The following is an 18,996-nucleotide window of genomic DNA, read 5'->3' as shown; positions in this document are numbered from 1 at the left end:
ATGTTTCAGCAAAGCCCACCAGGACTTGTCTGGGCTAATATTTCCCATTTTCCAGGCACATGGACTGAGGGTATAAAACAAGGGGCAGTGGCATCATGCAACTGCTTGTCTCCTCCTCCACCTGCGCTGGAAGTGACATGAATGCTGGGAGAAAAAGGACTTGAACTGAGAAGACTGGTCCTAGGCTTAAAGGGAAAACCTGTGTATTAAGAATTGTAACCTACCTGCAACATCTAGTGGGATAAGAAAAACTGCTTGATCCAAATAGTGCCTAATCTAACAAGGTTTAAGATTTAGACTGTGCGCTTACCTTTTATTTTCTTTGGTAACTATCTCTGACCTTTTGTGCCTGCCACTTATAGTCACTTAAAATCTATCTTTCAATAGTTAATAAATCTGGTTTATATTTAACCGAAAACAGTGTGGTTGAAGTGCTTGGGAAATATTTCAGCTCAGTTAACAAAGGCTAGTGTGTATCCTCTCCACATGGAAGGAGGGGTGGACTGGGTAATAAACGAACACTGGTCAGGCTTCTGACAAGGGCAAGACGGTTTATTCCGGGGGTGCAATACTGAGGACTTGGGAGATTTGCTGGTGTCTTTCTCTGTGTGATTCGTGAGTGGCTCAGGGAGCATTGATACAATTTATCTGGGTGTGTGGTTCCACATGCTGCTGTACTGAGTGACAACAGCATCTGGAGGGCTTTGCTGCTTGTCACTAGCAAAGCATTGAGAGAGAAAGCCCAGTCTGGAAAGTTAAGGGGACACAATGGTACCCCAGTTCCAGGATGTACCCCGGGATCCCATCACATCTCCTCAAACAAACTTATTTTTACATCACAATAAAAAAATAAAGCAACATTAGAGGCTAAATATTCAAATGATCCAAACAAACCAAATACAGACCCATCGCTGCTACTTCATCTTTAACTCACTTTGCTGTCCTTTGGAGTCTCTACACAGTGGATGGTAGATGGTATTACATACCCTATGTGTTGCAGAGTGTTAACAGGTCATGTTAAGGCTATAGTGTGAGCCTTAACCCTGCAGTTCCTTGTATTTGTAAGTTTGTATCTCAACCTTAAAATTATCTTTAACACATATTCACAGTGTATTTGTCTAAAAACCCTCTAGAGTTGCAAGTTACTCTCCCAACCGTCCTCCAAAATCTTAAACCAGTGCCAAAGCCTATTTTCTTAGCTTAAAGAAATAATTTCAGGGTTGTCAACTGATAAATTTCATTCAGGAAAATGCCATGTTCTTTATGTAACAAATTAATCTTCACTGAACTATGAATGGTAAACATAAATGTCTAAAAGCACAGATTTTACCTGTTGGTGCCAGGAAAGAGGTTTAGAAGAATTATCCCCTTTTTAGGTAACCCAGCTTTTAAAATTACACCCTGGAATATACAAACAAAGATGACTAATGAACTCAGCAGCCCATATGTTTGGTGGAGGTTGCTGAAAAGTTATGGCATGTAATGGAAAGAGACTCATTTTTCAAACGTTCTATGTAACTACCTGTGTGGGGTGAGGAGGGGGAGAATCTTCCTTCGACCTTGGTTATAACAGTTTGTTATGGATACTCATTCCTTTCTATTATCAGAGAACATCCTACAAAGGGCGTGTTTTCTATGTCACCTTGTAAGCATCATCCAAGCACCAGGGAGAGTTTCTCTCTCCTCTTCTAATCAAATATATGGTTTTACATGAAATGTTTGAGCATTGCTGTTACCTGCTGTCCTGCTCCTCCTGCACAGCCGTTACAGCAGTGACTCTGACTGTCAACTTAGATAGCAGTTCACTCAGCAGAGCTTACCCAAGGTTTTTATCTAGCTTTCTGCTATTAAAAAGAACACAGCACACACAGGATGACATAAGAACAGCTTACGGTGCAAATGCAAGTGTCCAGATACCACAAGCACTGGTACTTTAAAAACAGCAATGAATAAATCACTAATAAGTAGTGTTCTCATTCCCAAGTTATGACTTTCTGCTGTGAGGTGACCAACACCAATTGCCCTTTTCAAGCACATTACTAAATAAGAATCAACATGACATTCCCCCTGTAACTATACACAGAATAACCACACTCCCAAAAACATCCTGAAATATCAGGCAGTGCTACTTATTAGCCAGAACACGTATCCCAGGTCCTGCTTATTGATGCAGTGCCCTCAAAGGGCAGCACACAGGCAAGGACACAAAGTAAATGTGACACCGAACTAGCTAATTACTTACCTTCAAACTTCTTGTTTTAATTCTGTTTCCTCCCAGTCAGAGCTTGGAGCAAGACTATTAGGACTTGCCAAGAGGAGATTAAACCTGACAGTGAAAAAAAACCAAACTTTGTTTAAAGGCAAAAATCTGAAATAAAATTGCCTTCAGTTCAGGCAGTGATTTCGCTCTCCCTCTCCCCCTCTCTCCAGGGCCGCTACGTAGTGGTCTATAAATATTGGCCCCAACACTTGCTCAATGCTGTACTTGCTCATGGCACAGGTCTGTGTTACTGTACACCGTGGTATTACTCAGATGAAGTTCTCAGCTGCTCAGACAAAGCCATGGATTGGCTCTCTACCCTGCAACATTCTGTCTGCCTGGAAATACCATTTTGCTGCCAGCTTTACAGATGCTGTGAGCCTTTCCTGGAGGCCCAAATCAGGCACAAAAGGGTACTTATGAGCCTTGTCTGAAGAAATATAGCTTTCTGCAAGCAGGTGGAAAAAAAGGGAGGGGAAAGAGGGAGGAACTACCTTTAGTTTGGCCAAACAAACAGCATAATCTCAAACCCCCTTTACAGTGCTTTATATCCAAAATATTATTCAGCGAGGATCATAAAATTACTGCATAATGTGGATGTCAAAAATTTCTGGAAAAGCATTTTCTTTAAAACTAACTTCTTGAATAAAAACAATAATGTGTTTTTCATAGACTTAAAGGTGTGCAGACATTTCATAATTGGCAGTAAAGCACCAAAAGAACACTGAGTATATTTTCAATGTGATGGAAATATACATCTTAAAGGGACCTCTGAAAATATTTGCCAACCCAGGTCAGATGCTTGGTACCCAAGACTCAGAGTGATGTTAATATACAGCATGAACAAATTAACAAAAGATACTAACAAAGATATCAACCCAAGAGCTGGCTGAAGAATGGCACTTTCATTCCAAGGAGGATTTCAAAATCTGGTTTCATTCTGGTTAGGAACAAAAACAAGCACTTCTAAATTCTCTGTGAAATACATTCACCTCTCTCCACCCAGCCCTACTGGAAGCCCCAGCCTTCCAGGCAGACTACCCTAGAGTGAGGGACCCTGAAAGCCCCGACTTTGAAGCAACCCATCTGGCAGGCTGTCCCAGAGTCAGGGAGACTGGACACCTGGGCAGCCAAGAAGCTGGGATCCTGGGAACCAGGACTCCCAGGGCTTCCAAGCTCCTGGTCCCCTGTCACTCGTTGGGTGGGCTGCCAAGGAACTGGGCGGATGATCTGGCAAGAAACTAGGCAGGTTTTGAAACCTGTTTTTTATTGAAATTTCATTGAAATCAACAAGGTCCTGCAGAACTTTTTGGTTTTGATGGTCTGGCAAATTCCAACGAAAAAATGTTTTGACTACATGCTTCCAACCAGCTCTATTATATACTTGTGGGTATCGTTTAAAAAAAAAAAAGTCTCGTCAACATCAATCGTGCCACATTGTTTTACTTTACTGCCATATTCTTTATGACTTTATACAAGACCACGATTCCTATTGCACTGCTGTACAGGGAGTGTGGAAGATCCATGGTGCCCCTTAAGGTTCGGCAAGCACCATTTCCTGAGCCCTGGAGGTGACCTATACTGCACACCCCAAAGGTGCAAGGACCTAGAAGGCAAAGGACTAGGAAACTACTGCTGCACACCTGCGAGGACGGGGAGGTGCTATGCCTTAAGGGCATAGCAGCCTACTCCAGTACCTCCAGAGGCATTATGCCTGTCTTTACCATATGCAGATACGTTTCCAATCACTACTGGTTGGCTGCTACATATCTGACCACGCACCCCAGTCCACCTCCAGTGGTATGAAGCCATAACTTGGGTTTTCAAATGGGAAATACCACAGTAAGTGTAAGTAGCATGTGTGGTGGTGATTGATTTGAATTATAAATATGCTCCCCACTATGAATGGTCACCACTTTTCCATGACACACGCATGCCTTTACTGAGACACCCCCCTCAACATTTTTTATTAACACAAAAGTTTCAGCTAAAGTCAATGGGAGTTTTAGGAAGTAAAACCTAACACAACAGGCCCAATCTGATTTGACCCTCTAGGTAGTAATAGACTAAAAATAATAATAGTTGCAGGATTTTGGTTCACCTTGCAATCATGATGTTTGACATAACTTATGAGCATGGAGTTTTCATCAACCCACACCCTCACACCACATTCACTTTTATTTTTTTAAGATGCAGCTCATAAGGTTGATTTTTGTGTGTGCCTTCATTCTTTTATTACTACATAGGCATAAAAATTAGGCTTCTCATTAGTCACTTGCTGATATGGTACAGATATTGCTTCTGTTTGTTAGAAAACCTCATTTTAGGAAGCTCTTCATTGATACCACAGCACCATTTTCCTTTTTAAAAAAATGTGAATTGTGCTTCCATGAGTAATCACTAACCCTTGGTGAGCTGCCAGAAGGAAGCTTTTGAAACTAATTTGCTTGTTGTAAGTTTCTCATTGCTAAAAGTACTGCCCAGAGCATAAATGCATTTAACTGGATGTGACAGTATCATTATGTCATACAGTCAACCTTTAAGCAGCCACAAACAACTCCCTGGATAACCAGAAAAACAAACAATGGCTTAATAAAATCAAGCAAGCTACTTAACTACTAAGCACAGCTTGCCACGGAGTGTAAGACAGAAAACATATTCTTGAACATCTATAGTTTTAGATCTTCTTGACCATCTATCGTTTTAGAATGACATATTTTGTTAGTGACTGACACAAGAGAAGCCAACATTCACACAACATAAAGCACCAAAGACATCCATGTTTCTCTACCACTGGAAACGAAAACACAGTGCTATTAACCATTAACATGCCATTTAATAGATAAAACTGACATATGAACAAAAATTAAGAGCAGGAAACCATAAAAGTGATAGAAATAAACTGTGTTAGAAAAAGCTTAATTTTTAATAAAACATTCTGAAAGGTCCTAAAGCAGTTCATGAACCACATAGCAGTAGCACCACTGATGTTCACCCACTGCTGAAGGCCAGCTGCCAAGGAGACAACAAGGGTATAGAAATCTGCACAAGGACATAGACTGTGTGGTGTGTCAGGGTGTGGTGTGGGCTTAGGTGTCATTTTAGCCAAGGGTACTGGGGCAAATTCTGAATTCTTTTACTAAAATGCGGTGGGATCGAAATCCATGCAAACATACAAAACCTCTGTAAGGTCCCATTTGTGCTTGAGAAGGCACTGACTGATTAGTCTTCGCTTCCAAGCATGGTTCATTCAACTGCCAAGAATAAAGGCTTGCCCAAGCCACGGTCCATTCCCAACTAGTACGTGGAGGAGTTGATCACTGAGCTTGAGAAACAAGGTTTTATTTACTTAATCCCCCATCCAGCACTCAAGCAGCTGGTTATCCTGATCCTTGTCAGAGAATTATGGTGCAGAGAATTTGAGAACCATGCCCCACAGCAGAATGAGTTGTTGTTATTTTCCTGGTCTTGCAAGGTATCATGGCTGCCTTTTCTTATTTAACTAAAGGAGAAACAAATCCTCTACTGGCTTTTCTGTTAGACACAGTTGCTGCTGTATTCAAATCTCATATCTGCGTGTACACAACATATAAATTGGGCATTCATTTGGGTACCACAGGAATGCTTCTTTGAGCTACTGAATACCTCCAACCAAATCTTTACTGACAAGAGAAGTTTGGGCCTGTTATAGGATAACAACAAGGGCAAGAGAACACACTGGAGGAAGCCTCAATAAACTGACAAAGCTATGATTTGGATTCCTTCATATATCAACCGCAACTTACTCATGAAGTCATTGAAACTAACCACATCGCACAGAGCTGAGCATGTGCACAAGTCATTGCCCAATCAGGGCCTATAGTTTGTAAAAGTAGTGAAGTGTAGTCATCAGTGACGTTGAAAAAGAAAAGTGAAGGTTGCATTATCACCTTTTACTTGCATTTCGGAAGCTTAAATAAGTCTCTGTGATTTAAAAATGTATTAATCTCTGGGATAATGCTACTTTAGTTGAAGACCTCAAAATTTAATCATGTGACCCAGCACCAAAACCTGAATTCTATCACTCTTAACAGTTGGACTGACTAGATTCACCTAAAAGGTGATCAATCTTTTCAGCATTTCAAGAAAGAAATTAATGAAAATGAAAGAAATTAATACCTTATACCTTAAAATCAGGTTGGCACATAATCAGGACAGCATGTGGATAAAAGCGTACACGCAAAATTCTCAGTTATCCATTCCTTCTAGGTCTGGCAGCCTTTTATGGGCTTCTACAATATGGAAACAAGATTCTTTTTAAAAATCTTTTTTTTTTAAATATATGTAATGGTCCTTGTTGTTAGTGTTAAGTAACATTTTTAAATGAAAAACTGCTGGTATATTGACTTCAGCTTATTTGGGAGGGGAAAAGAGGAGGAATGATTTGCATAATTAAGAAAAGCAATATAAGGAAAAATTGTTTCCAGTAAAACCAGAAGACTGCAACAGAGAATAAGAACAGGATTTAGCCAACAAGCCTGGGTTTGGCAAATGAAAACTAGTTAACATGTTGAAAAATTTCAAACATTCTATATATTTTTTAAACATCTTATTCCATTTTCTTTTATTACCTTTGCTAGGATACTGTAAATCCATGCTAAAAATTCTAATATATTGAAAAAAAATTCAGAATTTGGCAAAAACAAAAGCACCCAGAATATTCTTGGAAACTGTCTTTACAAACTCTACTTCCATAGGGAAATTAAATCACCCCTAAGTTAAATACCCCTTTATATATGTTCATCTGCCTTTCAAAGTGCCAGCTGTTAGCTGGGTCTTCTCATTCTCTGTAATGAAGTAAGAAAGTTAAGAGACTACAATTTTAGCTGTGTTTAATGAAGAGTCCCACCCCCAAAAAAGATTCCTCTCAAATAGAAAGAATATTCTAATAGAGATTATGGGCCCGATCCTGCAAAATACTTGGAACTCATTTGAAGATATCTAATTTATAGACAACTACAGCCATGTGGAGAACTATTGTGCTACCTTTCAATATCTCATTGTAATCTGATAATTTAACAAGTACAAGTTGATCTTGTTTGAGTTACACCTTGAATTCATTCCTGTTCCTTGTTTTTAACATTTGTAGAAGCCAAAATGCCTGATGTTACAAAAAATTTAGGGTATCCCACAGAAACTTAATAGGACTGGGGCTTACCTTTAACAGTCAGTAACCATATTTTCTGGTTTTAAACCAGGAAGCTAACCAAAGATGTTTGTGTACAATTTGCTCATTAAGTAGGCCATGTTGTACGAGAGAGCTGATGTTCCCTTATAGCTATAAATCCAAGATATTCATCTTCCACAACCCATTTTGCTGTTTTCTCTGATTAATACATGTTGTAGAACCTTCAGTGGAAACTCCAGGGAAGTTCCTTGAACAGGCTATTGAAGTAAAATGACCAACCACTATGATATTCCATCGTGCTACCTTGAAATAGGCCAAGAAAAATAAGAAAATAAGTACCCCTCAGTTTTTCTGCAATGCAGCAGAAAACTTAGGAGAATGTGTTTTAACCACACAAGCACATCTGTCATCTAGAATGGATGCATGTTCAAATGGAGAGGATGTGTAACTGTGATTTGTCTTTGAGTTCTTCTGGTCTTCATCTTATGGCCTACCCGTGCGCACATATTACAGGATCAGAAAGAAGTGACACAACTACGCAAGATATTCAGGGAACATGAGCACAGTTATGTGTGTGAGGTTTGAGGAATTTAAGGACAAAACCCAAGGATTGGTTGTCAAAAGCATCCGAAACAACAACTACAAACAGTCAGTACTTTCATTGTTTCAGCAGCACAGGGCAAGCGATCATTCAGCATAAAGAGTCATGTACTATCTCCAGAAAGTAGTTCTGACAATGATCCAGCCTTGTCAAATTACTACTTTTTATTTTTCCAACTTGTTGGCCCATGACCAAAGAAGTTTGATTCTGAAGATGAGGTTTAGTGTCAGTGGGTGCTAGTGTCTCTCGACAGTCACTGGGATGCTAAACACCTATGAAGAAACAGAGGAGAAAGAAGCTCATGAAAGTCACAATCAGGTTGTCTGGTAATCATGGGCCTAATCCTGCAGGCCTTACTTAAGGAAAATATGCACTGGACTCAGTGGCAGTTTGCTTTGAATAAGGTCTACAGAAAGCACAAATCGTCCGCTTCAGTTAAAACTGTCTTCCTAGGATTGCCAACCCTCCCGGTTTCACCGGGAGTCTCCCAGAATCACACTTTATCTCCCAGAGGCTACAGCAGCCAAACCAGGAGATATTGGGCGTTAAAGGCCTGGCACAGCAGCAGGGCTAAGGAAGCCTCCCTGCCTGCTGTGGCTCCACGCCACTTCCAGAAGCGGCCAGCACATCCCTGCGGCCCCTGGCGGGAGGGCAAGGGGTCTCTGCGTGCTGCCCCCTCCCCAAGTGCCGACTCCACAGCTCCGACTGACCGGGAACTGCAACCAATGGGAGCTGCAGGGGTGGAGTCTGTGGGAAGGGGCAGCATGCGGAGCCTCCTTGGCCCCCCGTCTAGGAGCCATTGCCAGAGGGACGTGCCGGTTGCTTTCAGGAGCTGCCCGAGGTAAGCGCTGCCCCCCTCACTCCCTCCGCACCCCAACCCTTTGCCCCAGCCCAGAGCCCGCACCCACTCCCACACTCCCTCCCAGAGCCCACACCCCCTCCTGCACCCCAACCCTTGCCCCAGGCTCAGCCCAGAGCCTCCTTCCCACACCCAAAGTTCCTCACAGAGCCTGTGCCCCCTCCCGCACCCCAACCCCCTGCCCCAGACTCAGTCCGGAGCCACCTCCTACACTCCAAACCCCTCTGCCCCACACCCCCAACCCAGAGCCCACACCCCCTCCCGCACCTCAACCCCCTGCCCCAGCCCAGTGAAAGTGGCCCGGTGAAAGTGACAGAGGGTGGCATAGAGCAAACGACGGAGGGAGGAGGGGCTGGAGTGAGCAGGGGGCGGGGCCTTGGAGAAGGGGCAGGGCCAGGATATTTGGGTTTGTGCAATTAGACAGTTGGCAACCTTGTGTCTTCCCTGGACAGTGGACTTGAATTTTAAAGTTTTAAATAATTTTAAAAGTATTTTTGTTTTTCTTGAACTCACACACACACACAACATTGATGATTTTGTGTTATTTTCATCTCAGCAAAGACGGGTGGAGAGAATTGTGAAAGAAAAGAAAAGAAAGTGATAGAAAAAAATATGTGGAGGATTAAATGGGGGAAAAGGAATTAAAAATGGAAGAAAGAGGGCTAAAGCAAAAGAAGTTCAGTGAAATATAACTTCATTCATTCCTACACCTATATTTTATTCAATTTTACTTATAAAAATGAAGGCACTTAAAGAAGATGGAGGACCCAACCTATCATAATCTCTTGCCACAGTACAAAGGTAAAAAAAACACACACATAATTATCAACCAACATGTCCTGAAATCATAGACAGGGATAGAAATATTTTAGAAAATGCTTCTCAATGCAAAACAAGCACCAACCCCTACACTGCCCCAAAATACCAATCTCCAAACCTCCTGAAGAGCCTGCAAGAGTTTACACCAGATCATCAGAGATGGTATTAGTAAAGAAGTAGGGTTTTTTTTTCAAACAAACAGGACCCAAGCCATTTAGGGCTTGATAGATTAAAGGGAAAGGGGGTCGCAGTATGCATTCTAATGCATTGTTTTACCAATATACACATAGCACATTTTTCCTATTGCATGTTCCCACACACTCCTGTCTCTTACATATGTACACCGGTGCAGGTATCCTTCCAGCATCGAGCCCCAAAATTTTTGTGGGTCTACAAATAATTCCTAGCATACATCTAAACCTAGAAATAATGAAAGAAAATGATATTAGAGTTGTTTAAAGGAAAGGTTTGAAACTGGGTAAGTCAGAAGAAATCTTCTGGTCTCGGATGATGTCATTTCTTCACTTCAACAACCAGTAAAATTTATGGAAATTACAGCAAGGATTTTCTCATATATTAATTGTCCATAAATTAGGCAAATTAATTTCTGCTTCATGGATGCTTTCCACTTTAAGAAAAGAAAAAAAAAATAAAGTAATTTTGGTGATCTCACACGGAAATAAACTACATCTCTTCACCCCTTGCCTCCCGTTTATTTATGACCAGACAGATCAAGAATTCACATTTCTTCAATCTGAGCATGACAGTAGTGAACCAGAAAAGCCGTGAAATGTAACTTCTGACAACACTGCTAAACAGGATTTAGAAAGAGGAGCTGCTAAGGACAATTCCAAAAGTACTTCATGTTTGTCGTTCTCCTTATCATAGTTGAGTAACAGCAAGCATATCACAAGATCAAGAAAATAGAGTTTTCTTCCAGGGTCTCAAAAAGGCAAAAAAGTACTTTTGCTACAATTTTTAGTAAGGCAATACTGATAAAAAGGCATTTGTTAAGACAGTTAATTATCAACAGCCTCAAATCCAATCAAAGTCAATGGGAGCTGCCTTTGTGGGCTTAATATTTAATATATTTCTTTTGTGGGCTTAATATTTCATATGTATTTAATGTTTTATATATTTTAAACAAAAAATTAACCTAGAGCTAAGTTTAAATGAATCTAACACTTCAGGGGGGGAAAAAACCTTATAAAGTTGTAATTCTAGAAAGCCTAGAAACTCCAAGTTTATGTTTAGCTTCAACTGGAAAAAAAAAAAAGATCTAAAATATTCAAGAAGCATTCAAATGCACAATTAAGGTTATACAGCTAGCCTTAACTCTGCCCCGTAGTGCCAATCTAAGAATTACAATAAACTCAGAATTGTCTGAGATTATGAAAAGCAGACTTCTAGAAATGCAGCTCTGGGCACAGGAAAGTTATAGTCAGAACCTTCTTTAACAGCCTGTTCCAACTCCTACTGAAATCAACGGGAACTGACCCTTAGACACAAATATAATGAATCTTAGCATATAATTAATGAATTCTGCATTTTAAATGGTTAACAGCGAGGAAGGCATGGCACTAGAATGCTCATCTGCATTGAAGTGGATATTTTAGAAATGTTATTAGATACCACAAGCAATGAAAGATTTTGAAGTAACTTTTATGGAGTTTGGAACTTTCCATAGATTCATAGATTTTAAGGCAAGACAGGACAATCATGAGCATCTTGGTCTGTAACCTCTTGCTTAGCCCAACTCACAGAATTTAACCAAGTGATTCCTATAGATAGCTCCATAACCTGAGGTTGAACTCAATCATATCTTTTAGAAACTCCTCCAATTTTGCTTTAAAGATTCTGAGTGCACAGAACTCACAGCCCAGCAGAGAGGCAGGATAAGGTGACTAAGATACCTTTGTACCTTCCCAATCCTGGGCTCCTCCACAGCCCCCAGTATAATTTAGACAGACCTAAGGGCCTAAGTTATGACAGGCTCACAGGGCTGCCTTATGGGTCAACAGTGGTGCCTGAAATCTCCACAGTACTATGTACTGTGGACCTAACCCCATCATGCCTTTTCTTCTCCAGGACTTGCAAAGAGGCCCTTAAAGGCAGCCTCATGGCCATCTTCCACAGCACCTGTCTGGAGAATTTCCCCTGGGCTGGAGACAGGTTTTTAGAGCCCATTTACATGACTCCAGACCTTTCATAAAGCACAAAGGGGCTAGAGCAAATGTGAGGATCTTGCCCTCCACGCAATGGCAAATGTACAGTATCAGCTGATAACCGTTCCAATGGTTAATGCCCTTCCGCTGTTAAAAAATTGTGTCTTTTTTCCAGTTTGAACTTTACTGACTTCAGGTTCTATTCACTGGCTCTTCCTATGACTGTCTTCTCTGGCTACAACCACTGTGATATGAGTTACCACTTGCAGTATAAATTGCATCACTGCTATTGCATAAACCTTATCCGCTGAAGTAACTACATACTCATGTAAACACAGGAACAGTTCTGAGCAGGCATGCAGACAGCGCTTGATGGGGGGGAGAGGCGGGGGGAAAGAAACCCATGTAACGTATATACAAAAAAAATTTTTTTTAATAAAAAGCAGATCTGGACAAATTTAATGGAAAAGTCATTAGCATTACTTCCTCCTTGGTTTTGTTGAATTGTTTTCTTATTTACTAAAATAAGGTGCTAGCCATGTGTTTCCAAAAACAAACAAAAATCCAAACATAAGTTATGCATATTTTCTGATGATCTCCAATCCAGAGAGTCATAACTGAACCCAATAAAGAAAAGAATATCTTGATTTATCCCTTACCTCCTCAATCCTGCACCATTTCTTTAGTTCACTAAGTAAGTTCTAGCATTCAACATTACATTTTTATTTGCCATTAAAGATGCAGACACTAAAATCTCATTTGTGTCACTATGATAGAGTCCCAAAAGCTTGCTCGCTCCATTATTTTCTAGTTAATTAAAAAAAAGATATTGCCCACAACTACTTGTTCTGTGTCTCTTTTTGTTCGAAGCTATTTTTCATCCAAAAATCACGCCACTGCTTGATTAGGATTTTCTTTTAAACACCAGGAGCATTATCAGCTTGCTCCTGCATCAATGAAATCAATAGGGGTTTTGCCATTGTTTGGAATGGGAGCAGGACTAAGCCATATATGACTCATTTCACTTACCAACCTCATTAAGCCCCATAATAATCACTCACTATGAAACCATTTTATAACACTAAATATGCTTGATTTTAATGGAGTAGGGTGCAAAAGGAACATCTCAATAGGCAACTATTTCCAGGAAATATGAAAGTCAAAAGGAGAAACATACTCAGTAAATGGAATGCATTTATTTGGCCTCCGGTGTAAGAAGTTTTTGTGAACTGTGAGAAAAGAAACCAGAGCATACCTGAACTTTTATGGCCTGAGGTCAAGCATAAAGAATAGTTCTTAACACAGCTATAACAACAGGGCCAGCTCTTTACACTTTTCAAAAACCATTTCCTTATCTCTTAAAACTGGTTACTAGGAGGTCAATGGCTTATTGATAGTTTAATGTAATAATGTTTTCTCATTTATTTACTCTGCTTAACACTCTTTGACAGACAGACATAAAAATCAAGTTAGTCAAAACATATAGCACTGAACTTTCTTTTAATCCAAAATTAATTTAGCTGCTTAATAAAAGATATGTTTCAAATAATTCAAAAGTAATATCCCAACCACAGCGCTGTACTTCCTATCATAGAAGCTAAAAACAGCACCAGAAAGTAAGACACAGCTGTAGCAAAATAGCAGTACATTGCTAGGTTTGAAGCAATCATGAAAATGAACATCTTCTCACTTGCTGAATCACTGCCTATAAAATGTAGTCTTTAAATAATTTCAGCTATTAAGACTAGACTTCAATATCGTACCCACTGTAACCAACTATCTTCTCTACTTTTCCTTTGGTGTCCCCCCGACTCCATCTTTTGGTCTCTGATACTGTCTGGCAATATCAGAAGCTACTTACGTTTTCATGAGCAAAATTAAGTTTCAAACCATAATGTGGAAGGCAGTGAGCTCACACAACGGAGAACAGATAAGGGTAGTTCTGTCCTAGTTAACAAATCAACCCCCCCCCCAGTGCCAGGTTGTATAGGAATGACTTAGTGTCAGTCATTTATTTACCGAAAGCTGCTGCAGAGTTAACATGCTACTATTTATAACATGCTACTATTTACTAATAAGCTCTTCTAATAAAAATGAGTTTCAGGATGCCATGGCACCAAGCACTGAAATGAAAGCCAACAGCTCCTCTAGATGATTTTAGGTTTTTAGAGTTGAATTTATCAGACACAAGTGTCACTGTCTCCTAACTTCTTGTACAAGTTTAAAAGCCATTACCACACAAACTGGGGAAAGGTGGGGAGAGAAACGGGCTGTGACGACTCCTTGCAGAAATGTATATGCACAAAATATGTAATTGGCACAGCTCATAATCTACATACCACATGTACATTACATATCCCTGCATATACCATACACCCTCTGAGCACACTATGTGTACTGTAGCTACACACTAGAAAAGCAGCAGGCGGAGGGGGAAGCTTGATTATAGTACAGTAAAGTCTATATATTCATGTCTCAATACCGGTGACGGCACAGCAGAATTTTCAGAACCCCCCACCCATCACTAACGTCACAGACTCAGCAGTTGACTTCCCAGTGAACTGCTGCATACTATGTATCCATCTCCTTGCTGGTTGCACCCTACTACGATGACCCACCACCATTCCTTCCATGGTCATTTTCTTAAGGCTAGCTCTAAGCCTGACGTGACCAAAGTACATATGTTTGCACTTGTTGATTTCCAAGAACAGAGTCCATTTCTCTCCAAGAATATTTCTAACATAAGCTTTCATCTTTTTTTCCGTCCAGGAGGTAACACAGGAGTCTTTCCCAGCATCACATCTAAAAGGCTTCGATTTTCTATTCGTCAGAAGTATTAGTTTCCTTGATTATGGCGCCTCCCAAAATCCAAGGAAAGGTCATTTCTGGTACATCTGTACACATCCTCCCAACCCACCAATGGAAAACAGCTGTCCCCCTTCCATATTAAGGATGATAAAATCATCTAGGCACACAAATAGACTTCTGACCTATGGACTCACCTATACTTCAAGACACCTGGTTACAATACAGCTCAACATTTTTTGTGTGGGCAGGATGAAACCTATGTCCAAGATTTCAGTCAACGTAAGAAGAAATGGCTAGATTCAACCCACACTACAAAATTTAACTCTGTTGTAACCACGTACCCTTGATCAGTTATATTTACAGGGCAGATAAGTCAACAGAGGAGTTTATAAATGTAAGCATTTGCCAGGGTTAAAATTCAGACTAAATTATTCCAGCCAATACAGAGTATCTACTGTCTCCAATGCATAGTAAAGAAATTTACTCTGGTCAATCAAAAGCTAAGAGATGGGTTTTAAGTGATATTTAGAGAACGGTATGATCCACTTTTGTTCAATATATGTTTTCTGACAGCATTAACAATTGTTAAAGGAATGTTATTATTTCATTCAGCTGACTGGTCCATTTGAACGCAACACCACTGCCATTTACAAGACATTGATTCCTAGATAAATTAGATGTTGTATATAGGAGTATGACCATTTTTTAACTGACAGCACGTAGTAAATAATGTTGTCCTTTGAAAAGACAAACACATCTCCAGAGTGAAACACCAATAGCTGCTGACAATCTGAGCTTATCAAACAACAGTCAGTTTTCGGAACCTTCCACTTCCTCCTCCCAAACACAGAAATGAGCTTTACTGCACATCCTAGCAGCTTCGCATATCAGATATTTTCATATTTTATAGCATCTTTACTGAACACCTCAATAGCTTACAAGCACAGTACCATTAAAATGTAGATATCACTGGGTGAAAAGTTGCAACCAACTGGTGCAGCAGGACAGGGAGAAGATTTGTGGCCAACAACACCAGGGCAAGACACTTATCTTACGCACAGGGCCAGGGGATTTTAGTTTCCCTTCAGACAAGCGTTATGGGTCCAATGATGTAATTTGAAAGTAAACAGCATAGAAGCAATTAATTCATTTATTCCTGAAGATGAACATTTGAGTCAAACTTGGTGAAGTTTGCAATTGTGGTTCTAGAGAATTTTGAAAGGGTCAGTATTTTCTCCATTAAATCCTTGCTCTCTTGAGGCACCTTCTTACAACTATGCTGATTATAAATTTAATTAGGTGCTTTGTCTGTACTGTGTGTACAGTTTTACCTTGAAAAAGAGGTTCTGAAAGGAAGATGGTCTGATGCCATTGTCAGTGCATTAGATTTTATACATCTCAAAGATTGGACATCTGTTCAAATGAAAAAGGAAAGAGTAAGTATATTTGTCACCTTCACCTTTCAGGATGTCTATTTTTGACACTCTTAACTAGGTGTTACCTGCTGCAGGAAGGTTTACCATGTTTCATTCATGCTTACATCAAGGCTAAATCTTTCAACCTTAACTCGTACAAGTAATCTCACTGCATTTCAACAATAGTAGATACAACATCTTCAGATGGAAATGTAATATTCAGGGTCAATGGATCCTTGTAAACTTTGCAACCTTTTGCTTACAGAGTTAATGCAAACAGAAAGCCACATTTCATTCATAAAATTGTTAAGCTGTTCTCTCTCTGAATAATTCCCTGATTATGAAGCAGATAAATATCCCCTTCACCATAGCAAACTATGATGAATTAAGATTTAAAATATGCAGTGTGATTTAAAATCTATGCTTATGCATATCGTATTATCAATCACCGATACAGATGAATTGTCTTGTACAACTTATTAGTTACTGTTTGTACTGCAGTGGCACCTGCAGGTCCCAAACAGGATTGGGGTCCCATTGTGCTAGATAACAAAGGAAGACAGTCCCTGCCCCTAAAGAGTTTATAATCTAATGAGACAAGATATGACAAGTGACTGCAATAAAGAATGAACAGTGGAAGAAAATTAGACTAACAAAAATAAGAGCACATGGTTACAAGGGTAAGCTTTTGCACCACTTGAGAGCACCATAAAAGTAGCAATTGTTGATGGACATATGCCCAAACCTTCATTAGTTGGCTGGCTTTTTGTAGGCTTTACAACAGAGTTTTGGCAGGAGGAGGGATGTGAACATAGTGCCCTTACACTGTGGTTCAGGAAGTGTTCCATGCACAAGGTACAGCACTGAAGAATGAGCTGAGAAGGTTGTGGAAGAAGCTAACAGTGAGACAAAGCTGACCTCTTGGATGTTAAATGAAAACTTTAAGCATTTGTGTATAGTTTGTATCTGGCTCAAAGGCTATGGGCCCAATCCCATAAAGCAGTGGGACTACTCCTACTTAGAAACTCTAGATGTTTGCCCAAAATGATCATGACATGGTGCCGCATGCCTCGCAGACTAATGAACACGTGTAAAATAGGTATGTTGTACGAACACGAACACCCAGTGAACATGACCACAGAGAAATGTGACTTTTAAATAAAATAGCTTACATGGGAATGGCTGGAGAGAGAACACTGAATATACAGTGGGCCCTGCTAGAGGTCTGTTATTAAATGTTTTCTACCATGCTACAGTTTATGGGCATGTGATTGCTCTTTCAGCAAACAGCGGCTTACCTTTGACTCTAAGGTTCTTTGTTTCCAAGAAATAAATACTTTGGGCTCCTGGGACTAGACAGGAAGATCATACATGACTCCAAAAAACCTTGACTGTTGACAGATTATTGTAAGTGCTTATTCATTAATAGCTGAAATAGTGTTGACTGAACACTTAATAAATAGGCCATTTGTTCTTTTCAACTGGAGCGATACTGTAACATAACTACTGAAGAAACAAAAATATTTTAAAAATAAATACACCAGAGGAAATAATCTATGGAATGTATTTTCAGCTTTCCATTCATCCTAGCTACATTAATAAAAACAGTCCACTAAGTGAAACTGGATTATTATTAAACCAATAGAAATTAAGTGCACGCAGGACGTGCATAATCATAAGTGATCTAAATGTCCACATAAAAATGAGGCTTGGATTGTAATTATACATATCTTGGTACAGTGTTATGGGTAACGTGGCGTAAGGAATTATACTCCAGTGGGATAAATATCAACAGTGTCCTCCTCCCAGGGAACAAATCTAGCATGCAGACTATCAGGATGATTGAATTTTGTACTCCCAGCCACTGAACTTGATGAGGTGCAGTATTGCAGCACCTCCACTACCACCTTTCCTTTTATTCCGCTGCTCATCTGATGGGGCCAATGTACAGTGGTGGTCTCCCTGGCCCAGATCAGAGCAAGGCTTCAGCCTTCTCCATAAGGTATTTTATTAATCTAAGCTCATGAGCTTTATAAGTTCAAGGCAGAAAAGAGCAACAGGTGCTGCACTTTGCAGCAATATGCATCTTTCACAAACAGTAGAGACAGCTTTAATTATCATAGCTCACGGAGAAGGAACGAGGGCAGGAGACAATGTTCTTGAACCCTGGGACTCCAGGCAGTCCCAGACTATGGGGAGGGAGTCCCTGGTATGGGGAAAACTAACTATACTTACTATACCAAAAACTCTAACAATGCTAATATAAACTATTTACAAATGTATTTACTGAGTAGAAGGATAAAAGCTGGAGAAATCTCTGGACATATGGATTCCCACTCAGGCCATACAGCTGTAAGAAAGAAGTGGAGAGGTGCTGGCCCGTGCTGGTTCTTATGCCCTTGATCTAGAGCATGATCAGAAATAAATAGATAAATAAATAAACAGCAAATAATACTAGTGATCCATACTACTCTAATATTTGCTAACATACAGTATACATGTATCACCAGACACATAGGTCTTTTCCACATAGGGTTTTAAGCTTGTTCAAGTCAAGATAATCTGCTTCTAAAACACTAGAGTACACACAATGCACTGTAGCACAGTGCATTAACTCCGCACGTACCGCAAAATCTGGAGTCCTCTTGCGAAGTGGACTAAGTTTGCTGTCAATTAAATTAGTTTGGTCTGTTTGTGTCCACTCAACAGCTGCACATGACTGTTTGCATGCTTCCAACTGCTATCCCATACTGCTTTGTGGTCGACCATTACTGAAATGTCTACCTGTGTGCTCTCCCTTGCTTTTGTGTCAAGTTCCCAGTATGACCCCCTCTCCCATATAAAAGCTGGTACAAGGCAAGATTTTGCCACGTGCTCCTCAAGTGCACCAGCATTCCTATGA

The 18,996-nt window shown here is 40.1% G+C and overlaps 1 protein-coding gene across 4 annotated transcripts in view; it reads right to left on the bottom strand.

Moving 5' to 3' along the window:
• BMPR1B (bone morphogenetic protein receptor type 1B) overlaps positions 1–18,996 on the bottom strand; it is a 350,045-nt gene that overhangs the window by 167,236 nt on the left and 163,813 nt on the right. The window contains exon 4 of one of the 4 annotated variants that reach the window (XM_074950638.1): positions 2,243–2,326. The exons of the other annotated variants lie outside the window; for them this stretch is intronic. The gene's annotated coding sequence lies outside the window, so the exon portion shown is untranslated. The remainder of the gene's footprint in view (positions 1–2,242; positions 2,327–18,996) is intronic. 4 annotated transcript variants of the gene reach the window in all.

The sequence above is a fragment of the Natator depressus genome, chromosome 4 (genome assembly GCF_965152275.1).
Source record: "Natator depressus isolate rNatDep1 chromosome 4, rNatDep2.hap1, whole genome shotgun sequence".
Taxonomy (NCBI): Eukaryota; Metazoa; Chordata; order Testudines; family Cheloniidae; genus Natator; species Natator depressus.
This window is presented reverse-complemented; position numbering and strand designations above follow the sequence as displayed.